The sequence below is a fragment of the Grampus griseus genome (genome assembly GCF_964374135.1).
Source record: "Grampus griseus genome assembly, chromosome: 16".
Taxonomy (NCBI): domain Eukaryota; kingdom Metazoa; phylum Chordata; class Mammalia; order Artiodactyla; family Delphinidae; genus Grampus; species Grampus griseus.
Genome location: NC_139010.1, coordinates 26666585 through 26679197, shown reverse-complemented (window position 1 = coordinate 26679197; position 12613 = coordinate 26666585). Strand labels below are relative to the sequence as shown.

Genomic DNA, 12613 nt, shown 5'->3' with positions numbered 1-12613 from the left:
GTGTCGGGTCTTAGTTGCAGCATGTGGGATCTTTTGTTGTGGTGCGCAGGCTTCTCTCTAGTTGTGGCCTGTAGAGGGTTTTCTCTCTCTAGTTGTGGCCTGTGGGCTCCAGGGCACATGGGCTCTGTAGTTTGCAGCACACTGGCTCTCTCATTGAGGCACGCAAGCTCCAAAGTTGTGGTGTGCGGGCTTAGTTTCCCCGTGGCATGTGGGATCTTAGCTCCACGACCAGGGATAGAACCCGCGTCCCCTGCATTGGAAGGCGGATTCTTTACCACTGGACCACCATGGAAGTCCCCCTCATGACAGTTATTTAATAGAATGTTCTTCAATATGGGTTTGGTTGATGTTTCCTCACGATTAGATTCAAGTGATATTATATCTTTCTCAGGGTATCACATCAGGAGGCATATGGTCACTGATCAAAGTGTTGCCTAGTTTCTCCACTGTATAGTTACTTTTTCCCCCTTTTAACAAATATACAATCTGTGGAGAGATACTTTGAAGATCTGAAAGTATACTGCTTATCAAAATTTCCCCCTAGATTTAGAATCCATTGATGATGTTTTCCAAACCAATCTTTTCTATGATAGTTGCAAAATGGTGATTTTCCAACTCCACCACTCTCTCTGTATTTATCAGGGGGCATTTTCTTTAGAGAACAGCTTTCCTTTTCCCCCATCTCCCTCTCTTTCTCTCTCTCATTAGAATATATGAATGAATTCTTATTTTATTCAATAGATCATAATTCATTACTGTTCTTATTTTCATACTCTAGTTACCCCAGATTTGCCCAGTGAGAGGTCCTTCAAGCTGGTTGCTGTTGGCATGCCCCCATTTTATTTTTTGAGCACTTTCTTATTTCTGGCCCAACAAGATATTCCAGATCATCTTGTACCTTCCTGCTCTAGCCCTGAAATCAGCCATTTCTTCAAGAAGCTTTGATTCCTTGTCATGGGGAAAGTTATTTAGAAATCAAGATCTGTGTAGGGAGTCTTTAATTTTGAAGTTATTTTCAATCATAAGATCGAGAGGAATATATATCAATTTTTATAAATCATCATATTTACGGCTGATTTAGCTATTTCCTTTTTTTCCCTTTGTGGTAAGAAGAAAGGAAACATTAAGCTTATTTTTAAATTTTTTCATATTTACTTGAATATAATTCTGGCTACAATATTAGCAAAGAACACAGATTGCAATAGCAACTATGGATCATAGTCTCTCAATAGTTGCTTGAATATAATATATCCTCAAAAGAAATTTGTGATGGAAGATTGCGTAGGTTTTGAAATACTATAAGCTAATCTGTGGAATCCTGAAGATAAGTGTAATGAAACATGGGACATCTCACTGAATTCATTTTAAAGAAATTGAATCAAAGCTCTATAAAATAACACTTTTTGTCATCAGATTCTTGTTGCAAAAGATGTTTTGCTTCTTGTGCTGCAAACTGCTGTGGTAACATCTCACATTATTTTTATGTGATAAAGGCAGATGAACTATAAAATGTTTGAAATAAGTACATCAATTTCTATTTTAACTGAATGAAATTAAATATGTACTCTGTTGATAACACGGGTCTTTGAACAATGATATACTTTTGAAATACTGAAGATGAAATAAAGAGATCACATTTTATGTGTGACGGTACTAGGGACAAAGACCAAGTCCATTTCTCTGTTGCATGTACTTTGTATTCATTCCCAAACCCATCATTATATGGGAATACTCGGGTCACTTTTTAAAAATCCAAATTCCTGAGCATCACCCTGGTGCACTTAAACATCATATCTCTTACTCTAAGAATATGTATCTTTAAAATCTCCCCAGATAATTCTGAGACAGTTGATCATAAAGCTGATTTGGGAACTACTGAACGTGGCAGAAAATACATTTATTCCAGGGTGTAAGTCTCATTATATATACATAAGTTGCCTGAGGGCAGGAACTGTGCTTATAAATTTTTATAAGCCCAGCACCTATTATGAGCCTTGCATATAGTAGACATTCAATATATGCTTAAGAAAATAATTTTAACTTCAAATTTTATTTGAGTCTTAATATTAGTTTGTGCAGGGGATATAAACCCACTTTAGTGATATTATATATTCATGTGACAGGAACCTCCTTGCATAGCAAGCTGAAAGACAGTATTGGATTGGTGGACTGATTTCTAATGCAGAATGTAGTTGTGTTCAGTTATGAACCTGAATTCTGCTAACTTACTCTATGCTCCTGATAAATGAAGAAAGAATACTCCCGTTTACAAGATTGGTTTATTCTATAAATTACCTCTGTCTTGTTCCTCTTTCCACTAAATGTTCCACTTGATGACAAATGGTTTAAAAAAAATAAAGTAGCTAACATTTGTATGGTTTAAAACAGAGGTTCTCAAAATATGGTCCATGGACTCCAGGGGTTCCCTGAAATCCTTTCTGGTGATCTATAAGGTCAATACTTTTTTCCTAATAATAAGAAGCTGTTATTTGCCTTTATCATTTTCATTCTCTGAGTGTACAGTGGAGTTTCCCAGAGGCTACGTGATGAGTGATATTGAAGCATATTAATGAAGAAAAATATGAGAATCATCTGTCTTCTATAAGCTAGACATTAAGAAATTAACAAGAATGTAAAACCATGCTTCACTTATATTTTTGAAAATATATAGTTATTAAAAAATATGTTGTTTATGTTAACATATAATGGGCTTATTTTTAATGACCAAAAAAATTAAAAATTGGGCTTCAATGGTGGCGCAGTGGTTGAGAGTCCACCTGCTGATGCAGGGGATACGGGTTCGTGCCCCGGTCCGGGAAGATCCCACATGCAGCGGAGCGGCTGGGCCCGTGAGTCATGGCCGCTGAGCCTGCGCGTCCGGAGCCTGTGCTCCACAACGGGAGAGGCCACAGCAGTGAGAGGCCAGCGTACCGAAAAAAAATAAAAATTTCCAGTTCTAATTTCTAAAACACAATAGGTATTGATAGTTATACATACATAAACAAAAGTTGTTTGGGGTCGTTAATAATTTTTAATAGTGTAAAGGGGTCCTGAGACCAAAGAGTTTGAGACCAGCGATTTATGTTTTTACAGGTTACTTAATAATTAGCTGAACTGGTTATTTAGTTTTATACAGACAAATTTTGACCGAAATCAGTATTGAATTTCACCAAGTATTAAAAATTGATCTTTGTTCAACATTTATAACTTATATATATATAAATATTATTGATAACTTTCTTTTTCTTATTCTGAGACACACTTGACTGAGCTACGAGTTAAGATTCCAGGAGCCCCCAGAGTTCTGGAGAGTAATCTATGACACAACTTGAAATTCCCATCATTAGCGTGAATGGACATGCTGCCTGAGAAGGATACCGTGCTAAGTGCCTGCTAGTAAACCTGGAAGGATGTCTTTATCAGATTTATCATTTAACAGAGAACAGGTTCTAAATGGAAAGTAACACAGAAAAGGCACAATTCGATAGCTGAGAAGCAAATCAGCAGATTCCTAACTCCTGTGGCAAGTAGATTCAGAGGACAGCAGATTGAAGAAAACTGCTTAAGATGTCCTTGGTGACCTTTCGATTAGGTCTTTACCAGCTCCAGCATTTTTTGAGTCACTTAAGGGTCTTCACCTGCTTCCCTACCTGCAATGGAAAAAAAGTTTCCATCGACAGGGTGGTTGTAAAGAAACATTGGGTTGCCTGTAAAGTGCTAGCAGCAGTGCCATGAACACAATAATTTGTCGTTCTTAGGGTAGTGGGGAGGGACGGTCCTTTGAGAAGAAATGGAGAATAGTTGTTCTGCTTACTTCACAACTTAACCCAGTGATAGTTCTGTCTGCCTCCTTTTGTTTCCATGGTTGCAGCTTTTCTACAGCTCTAAGTAAATTCTTGAAGAAATTTTTATTTAAAAGTTCTGTCATATCATTATCAAAATATTGTCATTCTATTTCCACAGCAGAAGAGAAGACCCCTCTGGAGCCTCAGTTCGGATAACAACATCAGAGAAAAACATTCTCCTAACAGCTTACTGACTAAACTCTCCAATAACATTAGTTTGCAAAGAGAACATTTGAGAAACCTCACAGTAGAGGAAGCGGTGAGGCGGTTTCTAAATTGGAAAAAACTTCAAGGTCAAGAAATAGGCAAATTTTGTCAAACGCCTAAATCTCATAGATGCAGTTCGAAAAGAACAATTCCCAACTTACTGTGGTCCAATTTCCTTTTCACTGACTCCTTTCTGCTTAGCCAACACGTAAAAGGGTACCAACAAGGTGGCAGCAGGCACAATAAATCTCTTTAAAAGACTCCTGTACCCCTTGTGTGTCGGGGGCGGGGAGGGACGAACGCCAGAGAAACGGCCAGAGAGCTTCTGAGTACTCGCTCACCTTCCCGCCTAAACACTGAGGGGGCGGGGCCCGAGGCCGGGGCGGGGCCGGTTGCCTCCCTGGGCTCTCCCCACTCCTTTTCCTCCGTGCCCCTCCCACACGCATTTCACCACGATCCCGACAGGCTCAGCGGCTAGGAGCGTCACGTGAGGATGGGCGGTGGAGCTGGAGGCTGGTCTCGCCTGTTTCTTCGTCTCTATGGTTTTCAGAGGTGGGCGGCTTTGACGGAGAAGCAGCTGGAGCTCCAGCGGGGACGGGTAAGTCCAGGACTCTGAAGGGTATGAGGAGACAGCCTTTTAGGAAAGACGAAAGGGAAGGGGATGCGAAACAGCTTTAGGGACTTGACCTCCGGGGCCGGCTGTTTCCGGCTGTTTGTCTGCTCTGGGGTCAGGCGACTTCTCTGGTCGAGCGGGATAGCTGTCTCTCCCTGATGTGCTCAGTTTAGGGGTTTGAGAGCAGTCCTTAATCCTGCCTGCTTCCCTTCCTCAGCTTTCCTTCACCTCACCCAGTCCCTTCTCCCTGTGCCAGGAGAACTTCTACCGAGTTCCCAACCTCAGGGTTCACTTGAGCGTCGACGTCCCTCTTCTCACGGGTGACCAGGGACACATCCTTGGGATTTGTGGATGTGGTTGGAAGTGGGTGCGGAGTTTACAGTTAGATCTCTTATGGGGGAAGTGTTAATCTTTGAAACGAAGAAAGAAGTGGAAAAATCACTGGGACTTGAAGGAACATAACAAAGTGCAGGCTTCTTGGACTGTTCAGTTTTTCTCTTTCCCAGTGCCGTAACCAGTTTTCATTCTCTGTCGAGTTTCCTTCTCACCATACTGTCCTGGCCCACAATACGATGCTTTGAGAATGAGCCGGGCGTTATTGACTCAGTGTGACTGTTGGGAAAAGAGTTTAAAACGAACTGTTCTTTAGGTTGCGATCTCTGTTGTGTTATGGTTTATGGTTTCTTTATCTTCTCTTTCAGATGCCTAAAAAGTATTGTAGATATTTGTAAATATAAGTAGAATAACCATATTATAGTTAAGGGACTAGAGTAAAATACTTTATTTTCCTTGTGGTACCTGGAAAGTCCTATTTTATTTCTGTTTTATAAGTATCAATAGATGTGTCTATCGGTTTGGGGGCAGTTTCTTGGGTATACCTTTGTTTATGTTAAAGTATTCCTTTGAGTTACATGTGCAAGTGATCTAGCAGTAGAAAGGAGTGAAACAGTTTGGGGTTGATAGCTGTAGGAGAGCTTAGGTTTCATTAAACTGTATGACAAATTAATAAAATGTCAGCATCTTGAGACAGGTGTTGGCCAGTTCGACCACCCGTTATCTTCCTAGCGTTGGGTAAGGTATTGAGCTTGTTAAATATTGCCTTATTCTAAAAAATTTTTAGAACCCACTGCCACTTGTTTGTGAGAAGGTGGCTCTGGCCTCCAGCTGCTCTAAGTGTCCTTACTGAGGATTATAAGACACAAAGTAATGCTAACAAAAAGGAAAGATTCAGGAGTTGGTTTTGTGCCTGGGGAGAAAAGGAAAGAGTGATAGAAACTAATAAGAGCAAGAGAGCAAAAGAGTGTATTGCTATCTTCATTTATAATCTATAGAACATTTACTATATTCAGTAGACTTTTTAACATTTCCAAGGGGTGCATTTTGAGAGTGACTTTCCTGTATTTAACAATGGTATGTAATTTCTCCCATAATGCAATATTATGTAAAATAATTATAACTGAAAGATTTAACAGACACTTAAGATTTTATATTATTCAGAATTATAGGACAAAAGTGATAAAGTTATTATACCTAATTTGGCCACTTTCAATCTTTAGTTTTCCCTGTTGAGCAATTTTTACAATGGCTGCAGCAATTGCTGAATGTTTACCATTTTTTTTTCCGTAAGGAGTAGAGTTTTTTACTATTTCCTTTAGAAGAGAGCCAATTTTTAAAAAAAGTTTACTCACAGCTTTTTTCCGCCCACTCAAAATGAAAATAGCTTGATTTCGTGCCAAGGGAAAAAGCTGATTCTTTTTAAGTAGATGTTTACTCACTTTGGTAAATTATGAGAAAATTATTAATGCTTTTAAGACATGAAATATTGATATCTCAGCATATTTGAGAAGAAAACACAGGGGTAGTATTTTTAAATGTTTTATATTTCCTATTATAAAAGTAATATGTGCTTATTTTTGAAAAATAAAAACGTTGTAGAAAGTATGACACAAAGTTGAAATCCTAATTTATCCTTTCCCTGCCACCAGGTAACCACTAGTTCCCCTTGCATTTTTGGGAATCAGTGTGGAAAAGTAGAGTCTGGAGTCAGAGTCCCTGGGAAAAATGGTACTAATAGTAGTAGGTTTACAACCTCAGAAACTCCAGAAGAGAGATTTCCCTTTCTCTATGATAACACCAAACTACTGTGTGGGAGTCTCCTTGGCCTGACTTGGGTCATTACCCATCTTAGAGGCAATCTCTGTGCCCAGACAGATGGAATGCTTTGTGTGGCCAGGATTGGATCTTATTCCCACCCTGGAGTGGGGTGGAGGGGGATACATTTTCAAACCACATGAATTAAGGGTAGGTGACATACAGTTCCTAAAGGAAAATTGAGGTATCATTTCCTGGAGAAGGCAGAAAGATTGCTGGGCAGACAAAAACAGCAGATGTTCACTAAAATAATTTTACATATATTAAAAAAAAATAATTTCTTTCCTTTCCCAGTATAAATTAATTGTATTTTAAAATTTACATGTTGATTTTTCCTTTTTTAATGTGTATTATTTTATTAATTTATAAAACTTGAAATTTAAACTCTTTGCGCCTATTTGTATTGTTATTACATGTATAAGTACACATGCTCTGGAGTATTCAGATTTTCTAACTTTAAATATATTGTATATTTGGCCAGCTTGTTAAAATTGATTATTGGTAAGTATTTTTTGTACTGTGGGTGAACTTGATTATATAAACTGTAGTTTATAAACAGTAAATAAAAGTTTTAAATATTTAAGTGTATATAGTAAATATGATTACATGCTGATTCTTTTAATTATTCCGTGTTCAAAAATCTGCATAGAAACGACTTCATTTTGAGCATTGTATAAAATATAAAAGATAATTGTCGCTAATTGTTGTCACTGGGTGTTAACTTTAAATCTACAGTTAACATTAATGTCTGGTTTTATATCTTTATGGATTATTCTAACAATTCATTATATTTTAAGAGAAAATATAATAGAAGCAACATATTGTTTACTCTTGTTTTCATTTAAAAGATGTTAGTAGCTTGATTCAATGGACATTTGAATGAACTTTAATTGCTAACATTGGTGGCTAACAATTGGCTAACGGGCTTTAGTTTAGACAGGCAGGTCTGTATTCTAAAACCCAACTCCATCACTTCTTGATGTTGAGCAAGTTACTTAATCTTTCTGAACTTGAGATTATTTCATTTACAAATGGAGATGATAATACCTATCTCATAAGGGTCTTGTAAGGATTAATTAACATATGCCAAGTGCCTAGGATGTAGTAGATTCTCATTAAATGTAATTGTTAATAATAACAATGACAAAAAATGTCTAGAAGAGTTTATTTTCCCAATTTCAGAATGCTTAGCCCCAGAGAGTTTAAAATATATAGGTGTCTGCAGAATTAGCAAGATGGTTCTTTATTCAGTTTGTCTTGATTTTAGCAGGTTTTAAAATTCTATACTGCAGATATAGCAATAAATGAGAAAACTTTGTTTAAACTACATAATTATTAGCAGACTGCCTAAGTTTTTAAAGATTGCTTAAGCGCACACAGCTTGATGTATATAAAGAATACAACCCAGTCAAAAAAATGGACAGAAGACCTAAATAGACATTTTTCCAAAGAAAACATCCAGATGGCCAACAGGCACATGAAAAGCTGCTCAATATCGCTAAGTATTAAAGAAATGCAAATGAAAGCTACAATGAGGTATCACCTCACACCAGTCAGAATGTCCATCATCAAAAAATATACAAATAGTAAATGCTGGAGAGGGTGTGTAGAAAAAAATGAACCCTCCTACACTGTTGGTGGGAGTGTAAACTGGTGCAGCCACTATGGAGAACAGTGTGGAGGTTCCTTAAAAAACTAAAAATAGAGTTACCATATGATCTTGCAACCCACTCCTGGCCGTGTATCTGGAAAAGATGAAAACTCTAATTGGAAAAGATACATGCACCCCCAGTGTTGACAGCAGCACCATTTATAATAGCCAAGATATGGAAACAACCTAAATGTTCATTGACAGATGAATGGGTAAAGAAGATGTGGTACACATATACAACAGAATATTACTCAGCCATAAAAAAGAATGAAATAATGCCATTTGTAGCAACATGGATGGACCTAGAGACTATCATATTAAGTGAAGTAAGTCAGACAGAGAAAGACAAACATATGATATCACTTATATGTAGAATCTGAAAAATGATACAAATGAACTTATTTACAAAACAGAAACAGACTCACAGACATAGAAAACAAACTTATGGTTATCAAAGGGGATAGTGGGGCTGGGGCAGGGGAGAGATAAATTAGGTGTTTGGAATTAACATATATATACTACAATATATAAAATAGGTAAACAACAAGGACATACTATATAGCACAGGAAACTATACTCAATATCTTGTAATAACCTAAAGTGGAAAAGAATCTGAAAAAGAATATATATATATATATATATATATAGACACACACACACATATATGTGTGTATAACTGAATCACTTTGCTGTATACTTGAAACTAACACAACACTGTAAATTAACTATACTTCAATTAAAAAAACATAAAAAGTAAAGATTGCCTCCTCCAAGTATAACTGTCAGGCTGGGGGAATGTATTGAGTGAATTTTACACAAACTCTGAGCTCAGTAAAGCTCAGTAAGTGGAAGATAGCCTGTTCCTTCACTATGCAAGGGAAGCTAAGCATTGAGCACCTTGGAAGTTCAGATCAGAATTTATGGTGACTTTAGGTAATTGGGGTATAGTTGTTTTACAATGTTGTGTTAGTTTCTACTGTATAGTGAAGTGAAGTAGAGTTCCCTGTGCTATACAACAGGTTCTCATTAGTTATCTATTTTATACATATTAGTTAGTGTATATGTGTCAATCCCAATCTCCCAATTCATCCCACCGCCCCATCCCCACCTTGGTGTCCATACGTTTGTTCTCTATGTCTGTGTCTCTATTTCTGCCTTGCAAACAGGTTCATCTGTACCATTCTTGTAGATTCCACATATATGTGTTACTATACAATATTTGTTTTTCTCTTTCTGACTTACTCTGTATGACGGTCTCTAGGTCCATCCACATCTCTACAAATGACCGAATTTCGTTCCTTTTTATGGCTGAGTAATATTCCATTGTTTATATGTACCAAATCTTCTTTACCCATTTGTCTGTCGATGGGCATTTAGGTTGCTACAATGACCTGGCTATTGTAAATAGTGCTGCAGTGAACATTGGGGTGCATGTGTCTTTTTGAGTTATGGTTTTCTCTGGGTATATGCCCAGTAGTGGGATTGCTGGATCATATGGTAATTCTATTTTTAGTTTTTCAAGGAACCTCCATACTGTGCTCCATAGTGGCTGTATCAATTTACATTCCCACCAACAGTGCAAGAGGGTTCCCTTTTCTCCACACCCTCTCCACCATTTATTGTTTGTAGATTTTTTGATGATGGCCATTCTGACAGGTGTGAGGTGATACCTCATTATAGTTTTGATTTGCATTTCTTTAATAATTAGCGATGTTGAGCATCTTTTCATGTGCCTCTTGGCCATCTGTATGTCTTCTTTGGAGAAATGTCTATTTAGGTCTTCCTCCCATTTTTTGATTGGGTTGTTTTAGTGGTTACTGTGTTGAACAGTGCAGATATGAAACATTTCTATCATCCCAACACATTCTATTTGACAGAATTGTTGTGGATTATTATAAATACACTTATATCTACATTTGCTAGTTTCAGATGATAGTTAATTTGTATTTCAATCCTGTTCCTTGTTCAAATAAAACTTACTTTTAGATTTGGAAATTGTATTTTTAAAAATGATCAAGTAGATTCTATTGTAATGTATTTCAAATAAAGAAGCATTGCTAATTTTCTTGGGTCTTTGATCTGTGATAACATTTAAATTAAGTTGTTTCAGAATTTGATTATCAACTTAAGCATTGATATCATCTGACTTTATATCCTCATAATTCCTGAGATGGTAATGAAGCATAATGGTTAAGAGCAATGGCCTTGAGATCAGAGAAACTCTCCCCTGCCATCCACTGGCAAATTTCTTAAAAGTGTTGAGTTTTGGTGTCCTTCTCAGTAAAATAGAAGTGATAATAATACTTAGCTCAGGGTTATTGAGATTAAATAAGGTAATGGATATCAAACATTTAGCATAGTATCCCTCACAGAGTAGTGTTCATTAGATGCTAGCATTAAAGAGAATTTGAACAACCAGTTGTTTACAAGCAAAAGAATTTTTTGAAAAGTTGGGGAAATTGGAATATGGACTGGACATTAGATGATACCAGGGAATTATTGTTAAATTTGTTAAGTATAACAGTGACATGTTTATCTAAAAAGAAAGTCGATATTTTTGGAGAGGCATACTAAACTATATAGCAGTGAAATGATACCATGTCTGAGAGTTGCTTTAAAATAATTTACAAAGACAATGAGGAATAAAAGGGACAGAAAAATTGATCTTAACTTCCATTTCCTGTGAAGAAGGAGTAACAGGGACCATATTTACCCTCCCACCTGGAGCCGCTAAAAGGGGAGACAAAATATACAAAACAGTTGTTTCCTGGATTTTGGACATTGTGCAGCAAAGGACAGTGATTCCTGAGAGACGGGAAACAAACGAGGTGAGCTCTGTGATTGTTCTGGCTTGCTGCCTGGAGAGCATTTCCCAGCTGCAGAGTAGGGAGGGCGAACCCAGGCAGAGCACAGTGGTCTTCCTGAATTGAGAGAGCCTGGGGAGGCCAAGACAGCTGGAGTTTGCTGGGCAGAATGCTAGAGATGAGAGAGCCAGAAGGAGGGAGAACCCTCATGTATTCAGCTGAGAATTGATCAGTGACTACATGTGAGGAAACTACCCGAGGCTAGGAAAAGAACTACCTGAAAAGAGCGAACAAAGGCAGGGATAGTGTTTTTTCCTACCAGCCAGAGTGGAATATATTTTAACAGGTCACCAGGTGGAGTACAGTAGTCTCCCCTTATCTGTGGGTGATACATTCGAAGACCCCCAGTGGATGCCTGAAACTGGGGAGTACCAAAGCCTGTATATGCTAACTGGTGAGTAGCACATCAAGCATGAATATGATGGACAAAGGGACGATTCATACGGGGGGCAGGCGGTACAGGGGACGGGGCATGGAGTGGGACAGTGTGAGATTTCATCAGGCTACTGAGAATAGCACATAGTTGAAAACTTATGGATTGTTTATTTCTGGAATTTTGCATTTAATATTCTTGGATCAAGGTTAACTGTTGGTAACAAGCTACAGAAAGCCAAACCACAGTGGGGTAAATTAGTCTTAAACTAAACACTGCTCTGACCCAGCCAAAAAACTTAAAAGCAAGACCTGAAACAGTCAAACTGTTTCTAAGTAACATATTCATGTCCTAGAACTAAGCTCAAGAATAGATTCAGGAATACAAAAATATCCAGCACCCAAAAAGGTAAAATTCAGTGTCTGGCATCCAATCAGAAATTACTAGGCATGCAAAGGAGCAGGAAAATATGACTCATAATGACAAGAAAAACAATGAAAACTGAAACAGAAGGACACAGGTGATAGAATTAGTGGAGAGGGATGGTAAAACAGTTTTTTAAAACTGTATTCTGTATGGTCAGGAAACTAGAAGAAAGATTGAATGTTTAAATAGAAACACGGAAGATATGAAAAAGACCCAACTGAACCTCCAGAGATGGAAACTACAGTGTGAGATGAAAGATACACTTGATGTTATTAATGGCAGATTAGACATGGGAGAAGAAAACTTAAGTCAAGATGTAACTTCCAGTTTACAGGAAATAAAGGGGCTAGAGAAATATTTAAACCATTCTACAAGGAAGCAATTAGATAAATACAGAATTTGAGAAATGCAATATAAATGTCCTGTTCTGTTAAAAAATTAGGGTTGTGCTGTGATTGCACAGTGTGGTGAATATACTTAATA

The 12613-nt window shown here is 37.5% G+C and overlaps 1 protein-coding gene across 2 annotated transcripts in view; it reads left to right on the top strand.

Annotated features, from left to right (window-relative positions):
• The first annotated feature begins 4531 nt into the window (after positions 1-4531).
• The window catches only part of MICU1 (mitochondrial calcium uptake 1), a 205996-nt gene continuing 197914 nt past the window's right edge, over positions 4532-12613 (top strand). For both annotated transcript variants that reach the window (XM_082673274.1, XM_082673276.1), the window contains exon 1: positions 4532-4650. The gene's annotated coding sequence lies outside the window, so the exon portion shown is untranslated. The remainder of the gene's footprint in view (positions 4651-12613) is intronic.